The 14512-nt window shown below is 46.4% G+C and overlaps 1 protein-coding gene across 3 annotated transcripts in view; it reads right to left on the reverse strand.

Moving 5' to 3' along the window:
• Positions 1-8617, reverse strand: part of LOC140389713 (NACHT, LRR and PYD domains-containing protein 3-like) — a 124168-nt gene extending 115551 nt beyond the window's left edge. For all 3 annotated transcript variants that reach the window (XM_072474151.1, XM_072474152.1, XM_072474150.1), the window contains exon 1: positions 8313-8617. The gene's annotated coding sequence lies outside the window, so the exon portion shown is untranslated. The remainder of the gene's footprint in view (positions 1-8312) is intronic.
• Between the last annotated feature and the right edge of the window lie 5895 nt (positions 8618-14512).

The following is a 14512-nucleotide window of genomic DNA, read 5'->3' on the forward strand; positions in this document are numbered from 1 at the left end:
TGATTCATTTTCAAACTTTTTAGTATCAGTGTCCTTTTTATTATCTGATGGTTTGCTGCACTTTATGATCTCAGGTTCCTGTGGATGATCTGATGCATCGTTGAGCTTTGTGAAAACAGTCCTTTCTGGATGATTTCATTTCTCTTTGATCTCTTTGTGCTCTTCTTCTGGAGTCAACTTTTCCAAGATCTCATTTTCTTGTAGGTTGTTCACAATTGATGTGTTCTCAATTGAGTCATTCATTGTTGTACTCTGATTGTCATGTTCTTTTGTACAGTCGAGCTGAGATCTGTCAGTCTCGCTTTTGTCCTGGACATCTTGTATGCTACTGGTGATCACTTTGTCACTATTCGCAAATACAGTGGGTAGACATTCATAGTCTTCTTTTTGTTGATCAAATAAGCTGGATAGACCTTCGTAGTCTTCTTCTTGCATTGCTCCCTCTCTGGAGTCCTTCATTGATTCCATTCTGGAGCCTTTCAACGCTATATCTCTGGAGTCTTTCATTTCTGGTTGTTCATTTGTCAGGTGACTGCTATCCAAGGTAGCAACGGTATGCAATTCCATCAATGTATTGGATTCATATACCATTAGTAGAGTGCTATTTAGATGTTCAATCTTGTTACTGACAGAATAATCATCGAACCCTAATATCTCTCCCATATCTGAGTAATATTCTTCAATGTAGGATTTATCTTCTTTAGTTTTAGATTTGTTGACTTGCTTTTGTTGCAAACATTTTGTTCCATGGAAAATTTGATGTAGAAATGTAGAGTACAGTTGAGTTAGAGTGTAGTTTGTTCAAATTCAGGAAATGTTCTGCCTTGCGAGGTAAAATACTTTTGTTTTGTGCCTTTAAAATTAGTTTTTTCGATTTCCGGGTAGTTTCCCTTTAAGTGGGCGTGTCATAATATTCTGATGTCATCATGTCAGTGACGTCATGCGCAAACATGCATTGTGCATGCGCAAATCGATCCTGGTCCTGGGTGCACTTTTTTTCATGTGCGCATGTGCAACTTTTCGCGCATGCGCAGAACGGTATTTTTCTAATGCGTCATTTTTCAATGTGCGCTGTGCGAACTGGTCCCGCACATGCGCAGAACATTCGGAATCTGAATTGCCCGTTTTTCTCGGGTGCGCTTTCACACATTGGTCTTTTCCAGTGTGATAAATTTTTTTTTTTTTTTTTAAATAATATTTTATTGAAAATTTTTGGTCAACCAACACAGTACATTGTGCATCCTTTACACAACATTGTAACAATACAGATAATAATTACCTTTTTTAAATTTAAACAAAAACAACAACAAATAAATAAATATTAAATAACAAAAAAAAATAAAAATAAATAAAAACTAGACCTAATTGGCAACTGCCTTGTCTCAGGCCACCCCCCCCCCCCCCATCCCTCCCCCCCCCCCCCCAAGTCCTGGGCCGCTGCTGCTGCCTTCTTTGTTCTCCCCTATCTATCTTTCCGCAAGATATTCGACGAACGGTTGCCACCGCCTAGTAAACCCTTGAGCCGACCCCCTTAGGACGAACTTAATCCGCTCTAACTTTATGAACCCCGCCATATCATTTATCCAGGTCTCCACCCCCGGGGGCTTGGCTTCTTTCCACATTAGCAATATTCTGCGCTGGGCTACTAGGGACGCAAAGGCCAAAACATCGGCCTCTTTCGCCTCCTGCACTCCCGGCTCTTGTGCAACCCCAAATATAGCCAACCCCCAGCTTGGTTCGACCCGGACTCCTACTACTTTCGAAAGCACCTTTGTCACCCCCATCCAAAACCCCTGTAGTGCCGGGCATGACCAAAACATATGGGTATGATTCGCTGGGCTTCTCGAGCACCTCGCACACCTATCCTCCACCCCAAAAAATTTACTGAGCCGTGTTCCAGTCATATGTGCCCTGTGTAATACCTTAAACTGAATCAGGCTTAGCCTGGCGCACGAGGACGACGAGTTTACCCTGTTTAGGGCATCTGCCCACATCCCCTCCTCAATCTCCTCCCCTAGCTCTTCTTCCCATTTCCCTTTTAGTTCGTCCATCATAGTCTCCCCTTCGTCTCTCATTTCCCTATATATATCCGACACCTTACCGTCCCCCACCCATTTCTTTGAGATGACTCTGTCCTGCACCTCTTGTGTCGGGAGCTGCGGGAATTCCCTCACCTGCTGCCTCGCAAAAGCCCTCAATTGCATGTACCTGAATGCATTCCCTTGGGGCAACCCATATTTCTCGGTCAGCGCTCCCAGACTCGCAAACTTCCCATCCACAAATAGATCTTTCAATTGCGTTATACCTGCTCTTTGCCACATTCCATATCCCCCATCCATTCCCCCCGGGGCAAACCTATGGTTGTTTCTTATCGGGGACCCCCCCAGTGCTCCGGTCTCTCCCCTATGTCGTCTCCACTGTCCCCAAATCTTCAGTGTAGCTACCACCACCGGACTCGTGGTATAGTTCCTTGGTGAGAACGGCAATGGGGCTGTCACCATAGCCTGCAGGCTGGTCCCCCTACAGGACGCCCTCTCTAATCTCTTCCACGCCGCTCCTTCCTCCTCTCCCATCCACTTACTCACCATTGAAATATTAGCGGCCCAATAATACTCACTTAGGCTCGGTAGTGCCAGCCCCCCCCTATCCCTACTACGCTGTAAGAATCCCTTCCTCACTCTCGGAGTCTTCCCGGCCCAAACAAAACCCATAATACTCTTTTCTATCCTTTTGAAAAAAGCCTTCGTGATCACCACCGGGAGACACTGAAACACAAAAAGGAATCTCGGGAGGACCACCATCTTAACTGCCTGCACCCTCCCTGCCATTGACAATGCTACCATGTCCCATCTCTTGAAATCTTCCTCCATCTGTTCCACCAACCGCGTCAAATTTAGCCTGTGCAATGTGCCCCAATTCTTAGCTATCTGGATCCCCAGGTAACGAAAGTCTCTTGTTACCTTCCTCAACGGTAGGTCTTCTATTTCTCTACTCTGCTCCCCTGGATGCACCACAAACAGCTCACTCTTTCCCATATTCAATTTATACCCTGAAAAATCCCCAAACTCCCCAAGTATCCGCATTATTTCTGGCATCCCCTCCGCTGGATCCGCCACATATAGTAGCAGATCATCCGCATATAAAGATACCCGGTGTTCTTCTCCTCCCCTAAGTATTCCTCTCCATCCCTTGGAACCTCTCAGCGCTATCGCCAGGGGCTCAATCGCCAGTGCAAACAGTAATGGGGACAGAGGACATCCCTGCCTTGTCCCTCTATGGAGCCGAAAATATGCCGATCCCCGTCCATTCGTGACCACACTCGCCACTGGGGCCCGATACAACAGCTGCACCCATCTAACATACCCCTCTCCGAACCCAAATCTCCTCAACACCTCCCACAGATAATCCCACTCCACTCTATCAAATGCTTTCTCGGCGTCCATCGCCACTACTATCTCCGTTTCACCCTCTGGTGGGGCCATCATCATTACCCCTAACAACCTCCGTATGTTCGTGTTCAGCTGTCTCCCCTTCACAAACCCAGTTTGGTCCTCATGAACCACCCCCGGGACACATTCCTCTATTCTCATTGCCATTACCTTGGCCAAGACCTTGGCATCTACATTGAGGAGGTAGATTGGTCTGTAGGACCCGCATTGTAGCGGATCCTTTTCCTTCTTTAAAAGAAGCGATATCGTTGCTTCTGACATAGTCGGGGGCAGTTGTCCCCTTTCCTTTGCCTCGTTGAAGGTCCTCGTCAGTAGCGGGGCGAGCAAGTCCAAATATTTTCTGTAAAATTCAACTGGGAATCCGTCCGGTCCCGGGGCCTTTCCCGTCTGCATGTTCCTAATTCCTTTCACCACTTCTTCTACCGTGATCTGTGCTCCCAATCCCATCCTTTCCTGCTCTTCCACCTTGGGAATTTTTTATAAAATGTCTTAAACACTTCATTCACTCTCTCCGCTCCCCGCTCCGTCTCTCCATCTTCGTCTCTCACCCCCCCTATTTCCCTCGCTGCTCCCCTTTTCCTCAATTGGTGTGCCAGCAATCTGCTCGCCTACTCTCCATATTCATACTGTACACCCTGCGCCTTCCTCCATTGTGCCTCTGCAGTGCCTGTGGTCAGCAAGTCAAATTCCACATGCAGCCTTTGCCTTTCCCTATACAGTCCCTCCTCCGGTGCTTCCGCATACTGTCTGTCCACCCTCAAAAGTTCTTGCAACAACCGCTCCCGTTCCTTACTCTCCTGCTTTCCTTTATGTGTCCTTATTGATATCAGCTCCCCCCTAACCACCGCCTTCAACGCCTCCCAGACCACTCCCACCTGAACCTCCCCATTGTCATTGAGTTCCAAGTACTTTTCAATGCATCCCCTCACCCTTAAGCACACCCCCTCATCCGCCATTAGTCCCATATCCATTCTCCAGGGTGGACGCCCTCTTGTTTCCTCCCCTATCTCCAAGTCTACCCAGTGTGGGGCATGATCCGAAATGGCTATAGCCGTATATTCCGTTCCCCTCACCCTCGGGATCAATGCCCTACCCAACACAAAAAAGTCTATGCGTGAATAGACTTTATGGACATAGGAGAAAAACGAGAACTCCTTACTCCTAGGTCTACTGAATCTCCACGGGTCCACCCCTCCCATCTGCTCCATAAAATCCTTGAGCACCTTGGCTGCTGCCGGCCTCCTACCAGTCCTGGACTTCGACCTATCCAGCCTTGGTTCCAACACCGTGTTAAAGTCTCCCCCCATTATCAGCTTTCCGGTCTCTAGGTCTGGGATGCGTCCTAGCATTCGCCTCATAAAATTGGCATCGTCCCAATTCGGGGCATACACGTTTACCAACACCACCATCTCTCCCTGTAATTTGCCACTCACCATCACGTATCTGCCCCCGTTATCCGCCACTATAGTCTTTGCCTCGAACATTACCCGCTTCCCCACTAATATAGCCACCCCCCTGTTTTTCGCATCCAGCCCCGAATGGAACACCTGCCCTACCCATCCTTTGCGCAACCTAACCTGATCTATCAGTTTCAGGTGCGTTTCCTGTAACATGACCACATCTGCTTTAAGTTTCTTAAGGTGTGCGAGTACTCGTGCCCTCTTTATCGGCCCGTTAAGCCCCCTCACGTTCCACGTGATCAGCCGGGTTGGGGGGCTTCCCACCCCCCCCCTTGCCGGTTAGCCATCATCTTTTTCCAGCTTCTCGCCCAGTTCCCACGCGGCTGTATTTCTCCCAGACGGTGCCCCCCCGCCCATCCTTTCCCGCACCCACTCCCCCCTTTCCCCAGCAGCAGCAACCCAGTAATTCCCCCCTCCCCCCCCCCCCGCTAGACCCCCCGCTAGCGTAATTACTCCCCCCATGTTGCTCCCAGAAGTCAGCAAACTCTGGCTGACCTCGGCTTCCCCCCGTGATCACGGCTCGCCCCGTGCGGCGCCCCCTCCTTCCTGCTTCTCTATTCCCGCCATAATTATCATAGCGCGGGAACCAAGCCCGCGCCTCTCCCTCGGCCCCGCCTCCCATGGCCAACGCCCCATCTCCTCTCCCTCCCCACCTCCCCCCATCACCACCTGTGGGAGAAAGAAAAGTTACCATACCGCAGGATTAATCATACAATCCCTCTTCGCCCTCCCCCCCCCCACTCGTCCCACCACTTTGTCCAAACGTTCATTTTCGTAGTCCAATCATTCCAATTTTTCTTCTACAATAAAAGTCCACGCTTCATCCGCCGTCTCAAAGTAGTGGTGCCTCCCTTGATATGTGACCCACAGTCTTGCCGGTTGCAGCATTCCAAACTTTATCTTTTTTTTGTGAAGTACCGCTTTGGCCCGATTAAAGCTCGCCCTCCTTCTCGCCACCTCCGCACTCCAATCTTGATAGACGCGGATCACCGCGTTCTCCCATTTACTACACCGAGTTTTCTTCGCCCATCTAAGGACCATTTCTCTATCCTTAAAACGGAGAAATCTCACCACTATGGCTCTGGGAGCTTCTCCTGCTCTCGGTCCTCGCACCATAACTCGGTATGCTCCCTCCACCTCCAACGGACCCGTCGGGGCCTCCACTCCCATTAACGAGTGCAGCATCGTGCTCACATATGCCCCGACGTCCGCCCCCTCCACACCTTCAGGAAGGCCAAGAATCCTCAAGTTGTTCCTCCTTGCGTTATTTTCCAGTGCCTCCAACCTCTCCACAGATCGTTTCTGGTGTGCCTCCTGTATCTCCGACTTCACCACCAGGCCCTGTATGTCGTTTTCATTCTCTGCTGCTTTCGCCTTCACGACCCGAAGCTCCTGCTCCTGGGTCTTTTGTTCCTCTTTCAGCCCTTCAATCGCCTGTAGTATCGGGGCCAACAACTCTTTCTTCATTTCCTTTTTTATCTCCTCCACGCAGCGTTTCAAAAACTCTTGTTGTTCAGGGCCCCATATGAAACTGCCACCTTCCGACGCCATCTTGGTTTCTGCTTGCCTTCCTTGCCGTTGTTCCAAAGGATCCGCTGCAATCCGGCCACTTTCCTCTCCTTTTTCCATCCGTGTCCAGGGGGAACACCCTTCTGGTTTACCGCACGGTGTTTTCAGCCGTTAAAATTGCCGTTGGGGCTCCTATCAAGAGCCCAAAAGTCCGTTTCACAGGGAGCTGCCGAAACGTGCGACTCAGCTGGTCATCGCCGCACCCGGAAGTCAGTGTGATAAATTTTTTACTGCACCATAGCTTCCACAAAGGCAAATCTTTTTTAATTTGGCGATTTAATGTTTCGCCATTCTACTTCTGGATTCTTTAGTCTCATTTTAATCAAATCTTGAGGCAAAATTAGCAACAGTGCCTTCAGTTCCTTCTTCTAGATCATTAATGTATATTGTGAAAAGTTGTGGTCCCAGCATGGACCCCTGAGGCACACCACTAGTCACCGGCTGCCATCCTGAAAAAGACCCCTTTATCACCACTCTCTGCCTTCTGCCAGTTAGCCAATCCTCTATCCATGCCAGGATCTTACCCTTAACACCATGGGCGCTTAACCTATTTAACAATCTCCTATGCGGCACCTTGTCAAAGGCCTTCTGGAAATCTAAATAAATCAAATCCACCGGTTCTCCTTTGTCTAACTTCCTTGTTACCTCCACAAAGAACTCTAACAGATTTGCCACGCATGACCTCCCTTTGACAAAGCCGTGCTGACTCAATCCTATTTTACCATGTACTTCCAAGTACGTCGCAATCTCATCTTTAATAACAGACTCGCTCTTGAGGAGCGATTAAAAATTCAAAATTTCTGAATTTTAATTGACAGTAAGGACAATGGGAACTGCTGACCGTCCAGATACACCGAACAGACACTCAAATCTCCAGTGGAGGACAAAATAACCCCATTCTTCAATCTTGAAATGTGACAAAAGTTTCTGAAATGAAAGAACAAAATGTAGGCCTGAATTTTACGCTCACCCCGGGTGAGTTTTGAGGTGGGGAACATTAAATTGCAGAGACGGGATTCTCTCCGTGGGCCTGACAGCCCTGGCCTGGATATGGTTTTACTGTGGGACAGGCAGGGCTCCGGTTTCCTTCCATAGTCCAAAGATGTGCAGGTTAGGTGGACTAATCTTGCTAAATTGCTCCTTAGTGTCCAATGGTTAGGTGGGGTTATGGCAATAGGTCGGGGCCGTGGGCTTGGGTAGGGTGCTCTTTCGGAGTGTCAGTGCAGAGTTGCTGGATCAAATGGCTTTCTTTTGCACTGCAGTAATTCTATAAAGACTAATCAAAAAACAAATCAGATGTTACAAGGACAGTGACAGCAAAAAGCTCTGGGGCGCCTTTGAAATCTTATGACCATAACCTAAATTAAAACATACAAACATTTTTATGCATGACACACGTAATGTGAAATAATAATATAGTGCAGATTTAAATAGTTTCACAGATTTAAAATAAATACCCAAACCTATGTTCACATGTAAATAATCACCATTAATCATTAAAAAATAAAATAAAAAATGACGTGAAAACAGGGGCAACACGGTGGTGCAGTGGTTAGTACTGCTGCTTCACAACGGCGAGGACCCAGGTTCGATCCCAGCCCCGGGTCACTGTCTGCATGAAGTTTGTACATTCTCCCTGTGTCTGCGTGCGTCTCACTCCCACAACCAAAAAGATGTGCAGGGCAGGTGGATTAGACATGCTAAATTGCCCCATAATTGGAGAGAAAAAAAATTGGGTGCTCTCAATTTATTTTTAAAAGATTACTTTAAAAGAATCAACAACAATAGTAATGCCTGTCGAGCGAAAAAAGTTTTTGAAAAAATGTCTACATACCTTTGAAACACTTGTTGAAATAAATTGCTTGTTGTTTTCTATCTGTTTAAATGACTGCCCTCAATGACCGTTTCCAAGCTGGCCGCATCATAAGGGCACTTTGTCTGCGCCCCGCTAAAGCCTATGCAGACTGTGTCGCTAGAGGCCCCAGGCTTCTGAAGAGAAAGGGTAGTCCCGCGTTACATCGGAGCGCAGGTAAGTGTGCAGATTTCACTTTTAAAATCGGTGGTCCTTGTCTTCCACGCAAGCAGGAAGTTACGGGCCATGATGTTTTAATCCTTTTTCAAAATGCTCCTCAGTTTCACTTTGGAATTAAAATGGATGTTGCACAAAAAGAAAATACAGGTTTTTCCAAAGCACATCAGGCATCACAGTCTTCTGGACTGAGCTCTATGCCATGGCAACACTGTGTACAAATTATATTGTGGCGTATCTCCAGAACAAACATGATTCAAAAAGTCAAATGGATTTCGATACTCACTATTATTGTGCATCAATGTTCAAAGAAAATGGGTGGTATGACAAGATCAGTAATATGGGTTTCTCCTATTTTCTCAATGAGATATTATCCAAAAGGCATTCTATAGAGTATATAATTGACTCCTCACAGCCAGTAATATTGAGTACAATAGTCAATGACTGGGACATTTGTGTTCAGAAACATTTTGATGTGCGACCAGTCATCAATGCTGTAACCTTTTGCACCAATATTGTGTTTGGCTTCTACTGACCATGTTTCAGTTTCCATGCTATTAAGATATTTAATGAACCTCATCATTGCAAAATATTACAGTAACAAGGATCAAATAAGTGCACATGACAGTAGATTATGCACAAATAAATAATTGTTGCATTGAAGTTCTGTTTAACAAACAAATAATAAAGCCAGAGATGGCAGGTGGGGGAAATAAAGATAGAGACAATAAACCATCAATGAGTAAAAACTCAGGTCATCTAAAGTAAAGTTAGGAATGAACTTTTCATGGGAGTACAGGTTCAAGGTGATACTGTTTGCTGAGGTGCTTATAGACTTTGGGTGCTGCCAACATATCTATTTGTCAATAAATGGTGCTTTTCTGTTTTGATATGATTGCATCAAAATTAAACAATTGGAGGACCTGAGTCCTTACCTGTTTGTCCACTGAGTTCAACCTAAGGTAAATTGCTGTTATAAAATGATTTATAATACTTTTCTAAGTTAATTAACTGACCCCGAGCCAAACTGTTCCAGTACACCTTCAACATTGGCATCTACCCATCAATGTAGAAAATCATCCAGTTATATCCTGTCCTCAAAAAGCAGGTCAAATTCATTCCAGTTAATTACTCTCCTACATTGCCTTGGGAAAGCGGGCAGCATAATCAAAGATCCCTCCCACCCGGCTTACTCACTCTTCCAACTTCTTCCATCGGGCAGGAGATACAGAAGTCTGAGAACATGCACGAACAGACTCAAAAACAGCTTCTTCCCCATGTGTTGCCCTATTATGTATTTTCTTTTCTTCCTTTTTCTTCCCATGTATTTAATGATCTGTTGAGCTGCTCGCAGAAAAATACTTTTCACTATACCTCGGTACACGTGACAATAAACAAATCCAATCAACCTGCTCCTAAACATCAACAAAGTGATGGAAAGAGTTGGCAAAAGTGCTATTGTAGCACTTAATCACCAATAACCTAATAATCAGACTTGGTTCTCCCAGGACCATTCAGCTCTAGACCTCATCACAGCCAATTCACAAACATAGACAAAGGGAGTTCCTGAGATGAGGTGACAGTGTCTGCCAAAGGAGCATTTGATTGAGTTAGACACCAAAGAGGCTTGTAAAACCCAAGACAATGGAAATCAGGTCAAAAAAACTCTCCACTGGTTGGAGTCAAACCCAGCACAAAGAAAGATGGTTGCGGTTGTTGGAGGTCAGTCATCTCAGACCTAGTACAGCATTGTAGGAATTCCACAGGGCTGTGTCCTCGGCCCATCCATCTTCACCTGTTTCATAAATGAACTACGCTCCATAATATGGACAGAGTGGGATATTCACGAATGTTTGCACTATTCATTAATGTTTGCACAATGTTCAGTACCGCAGCTCCTCAGATACTGAAGTAATCTGTGCCCACATGCCATAAGACCTTGACACATTCAAGCTTGGGTTGCTAAGTGGCAAGTAATAGTGCCAGGTAATGAGAACCTACAAAAAGACAGTCCGACAACCTCCTTTTGATATATTTTTATTTTCCAAATAAGGGGCAATTTGGCATGGCCAATCCACCTACCCTGAACATCTTTGGGTTGTGGGGGTGAAACCCAGGCAGACACGGGGAGAATGTGCAAACTCCACAAGGACAGTAACCTGGGGTTGGGATCGAACACGGGATCGAACACGGGTCCTTGGCGCCGTGAGGCAGCCGTGCTACCCACAGGGCAAACCGTGCCGCCCTCCTTTTGATACTGGATGATGCAATAATTGCCAAATACCCCACCATTAATACCCTGGGCCATCATTGACATGAAATTCAGCCATGGTATAGCCATCTGGGATGGCCACTTCCAGAATACAAAATGGACGCTCACAAAGAATGTAGGGAAATGTGGACAATGCTAGACAACAAGCAGGCACACAGCCTGAATGTATATTTGGGAAGCAGTTACCAGACGGAATCGAAACTCTGGGTCGATTAGCATATTGATGGCCCATCTCCGAGGTTCAAAGGACTAATACTCAGGTAGCCGATACTGTCGCAGACATCCCGGTGCCAGTACCCCAACTGAAAGACACAAACAAAGCAAGGCCAATGGCCACCTAGGACATGCCCAGCCTTCAGGGCACCCACCCCTTTATTGGTTAAGATCAATAACAAGGATCGAGAAGCGGCCCAATTAATTGGGACCAAGTTTAAGGCCCGTCTAAAAGCACCCTCCAAGTACAAGAAGGAACCCTCTTGCTCTCTTGGATTTGGCTCTCAGGCGGAGAGACCCATCCACCAGCATCACCAGAAGCAAGTAAGTTCAAGGCCAACGCTCGCTACCAGACGGACGACCTTAGCTGTTCTCCTGTATCTCTTCGAACCCAAAAGCCTCAGAACCGAACAACGACCATTGTTCCTCTGACTAAGTGGGCACCCCGAAGTTAAGTATAGGCGTTAGCGTTAGAGGTAGTTTAATTTGTAATACTGTTGTGCATGAGTAGATCTTACTGTGGCGAGTATCTCACTTCACGACACCCAAGCATTTCCATGATCTACGACACACAAGACAGATTATGAAGGGATGCTCTCCACTTGGTTGGACGAGGGCAGCTCCAATGACATTAAAGAAACTCAAACAGCATTCACTACAAAACAGCCTACTTAATCAGCAGTCCATCCACCACCTTAACCATTCATTCCCTCCACCACTAACACACTAGGCCCCCAGTGTGTACCTATAGATTTTACTGTAGACACTCACCAAGACCTCTTCTAATGCACCTCCCAAGATTTGCAACCACCACCCACAGAAGCAAAGACAGCTACTGCATGGGCGGGCAGCACGTGGCACAGCAGTTAGCACTACTGCCTCACAGCGCCAGGGACCCAGGGTCAATTCCGGCCTTGGGTGACTGTCTGTGTGGAGTTTGCACATTCTCCCAGTGCCTGTGTGTGTTTCTTCAAGGTGCTGCAGTTTCCTCCCACAATCCAATGATGTGCAGGTTAGGTGGAATGGCCATGCTAAATTACTCAGTGTCCAAGGATGTGCAGGTTGGGTGCGGTTACGGAGATGGATGAGTGGGCCTAGGTAGGGTGCCCTTTTGGAGGGTTGGTGCAGACTAGATGAGCCGAATGACCTCCTGCTGCACTGTAGGGATTCTATGGTTTGGGGATACTGTCACTCCATGGTCTCCTCCAAATCACACATCATCCAGGAGGATATATGTTGCTGTTCTTGCATTCTTGCTGGCCCAGAATCTTGGAACTCACTAGCTAACAGCAATGTTGCCTCACTCTTTCACCACGTGAACTGCAGCGCTTCAAGAAGAAACCTTGATAATAGCCCAAACACTGCCAAAGACTAAGCTCAAGTCGGAGAGTTAAAGGTCCACCCTTTAGAGATTGGTGGATCGCACGGATGTAGCTTCCCTCTCCATCACTGTCTCCCTGATGGGACTGTGGTTTGTCATGTTCTATGATCTTCAGAGCAGTAAACTGTGGACACTGAGTGATGCCTTCAGTGATGCAGAAGGAGTGGCAGTGGTGCAGGGAGCATGGCAGTGGCAGAGGTGTAGAGGGAGTGGCAGCAGTGCAGGGAAGTGCCAGTAGTGTAATGAGAGTTGCAGTGCTGTAGAGGAGTGGCACCGGGAGTGGCAGTGGGAGTGGTAGTGGTGCACTGGAAATGACACTGGAAGTGGCTGTGGTGCACTGGGAATGGCAGTAATGCACTGGCAATGACAATGATGCAGAAGGAGGGGCAGTTGTTCACTGGGAGTGGCAGCAGGATGTCAGCGGCAGTGGAAGTGGCAGTGGTACACTGGGAGTGGCAGTGGGAATGGCAGTGGTGTAACTGCTTGGACAACATCTAAGTGTTGCAAGATAAGTGATTATGAATTTAGAAGCTGTCTTCAATTAAAATTGTGTGTGTATCGAATTATATTATTGAGCCATGACTTTGTATGTTAATTATGCCTACACTTGTGTGGGGTGAGTAGCAGTCTGAAGATAAAGGGGCACATGGTATGAATGCTTTCTGAAGAATGCGGAATGATTCCAAACCTAGTTTTAACCATTCATCCACCCTGCGTCTGACAGGTGAGGGAGGTTAAACTCATTTGCAACTAACTCATCTTTTTTTTCATTTGGCACTCTGGTCAACAGTTACTTTTTGTTGTAGCTTTTTAGTCAGCATTGTCAGAATGCCACTGATTTAGAGTTTGGAGGACTAATTTCAATGGCCTTTAATGCAGAATCAATGGATTAGTGAATGGGAAATCATAGAATCATGGAATCCCTGCAGTGCTGAAACTATGAGAATTGGTCAGAAATTAGGGCATGTTACCTCATTCAATAGATCGTATGGCAGGGAAAAGATAGTTAAGGGGGCTGACAAGAATTTTCTTCCCGACTTAGCATGTTGGGAAGTAATGGAAGTAACTGTAGAATTTCACAGCACAGATGGAAACTGTTTGAACAATCATTGTCATCACACAGTTCTCAGGAAGAACCATCCACTCCTCTTTTTTTTAATTTCAGTTGTGAAACACATGACAGAATCTATTCCTGCCACTGTTTCTGGTGGGAACATTCCATATCCGAACAATCCCTCAATCCTATCAATATCATTGTATCATATGTTGAGAAACCTATTGCTGCAGAGAATGTACTGTACTTGCTGGAAGAATTGGTTCAATTTTCAGGTATAAAGGTTTCAAAAACAGATATTGTGGTGTGCTGGTTGATGGAAATAAGTTACAGGTAAGAAACAAAGTTATTTCCATAAATAGTCAGAAAGTAGCCTGAAAACTAAATATTTCACCAAGCATAAAACATTGGCAAGATTGCGTGTATAAGTATCAGATACAGCTGAGGTTAGCTAAAACCACAATTGAGTGCCAAAACCTCATTGGGAATAACTGATCAGGTGTCATTCCCATGATAAAGTTTTATAAGGTCTGTTAGTGGCCAGATAAACCTTATAGGTCCTTTGAAAGGTTTTGCATGTTCATTAGTATTGAGAAGTAGGATATGGCTGAAATTTAAATTAAAATGTTTTGTATTCATTTTCACTATTGCAGATTATACAGCAGTAGGTTTAAATGCTTTAGATATTGATTCCACATTTTCTTCGAACCAGTGGTGGTGATGTGAGGTGAGAAGGAGGGGGGAGAGAGCAAGTGTGGAGGGATGGGTGAAGAGAGAGTGTGCGCGAGGGTTTGGGGTAGAGAGTGTGCATGCAAGAGGTGGAAGGAAGAGAGCATGTATGGGAGGGGTGGGGAGGAAAAGAGAGTTTGTGCGAAGGATGGGGGGGTAGAGAACGTATGTGTGAGGTTTGGGTTTTGACTTTCAGATTTCAGGGTGGGGGCCCCAAAAATGAAAATGCGCACAGGGCCCCATGAATTGTAAATCTGTCTCTGTCCAGAGGGGACAATCAGAGGGTGGTGCAGAGACAGGCAGTAGGGGACGGCTGCAAGCAAACAGACTGCCATCAAACAGTCAGCCCATTGCAC

The sequence above is a fragment of the Scyliorhinus torazame genome, chromosome 14 (assembly GCF_047496885.1).
Source record: "Scyliorhinus torazame isolate Kashiwa2021f chromosome 14, sScyTor2.1, whole genome shotgun sequence".
NCBI classification, from domain to species: domain Eukaryota; kingdom Metazoa; phylum Chordata; class Chondrichthyes; order Carcharhiniformes; family Scyliorhinidae; genus Scyliorhinus; species Scyliorhinus torazame.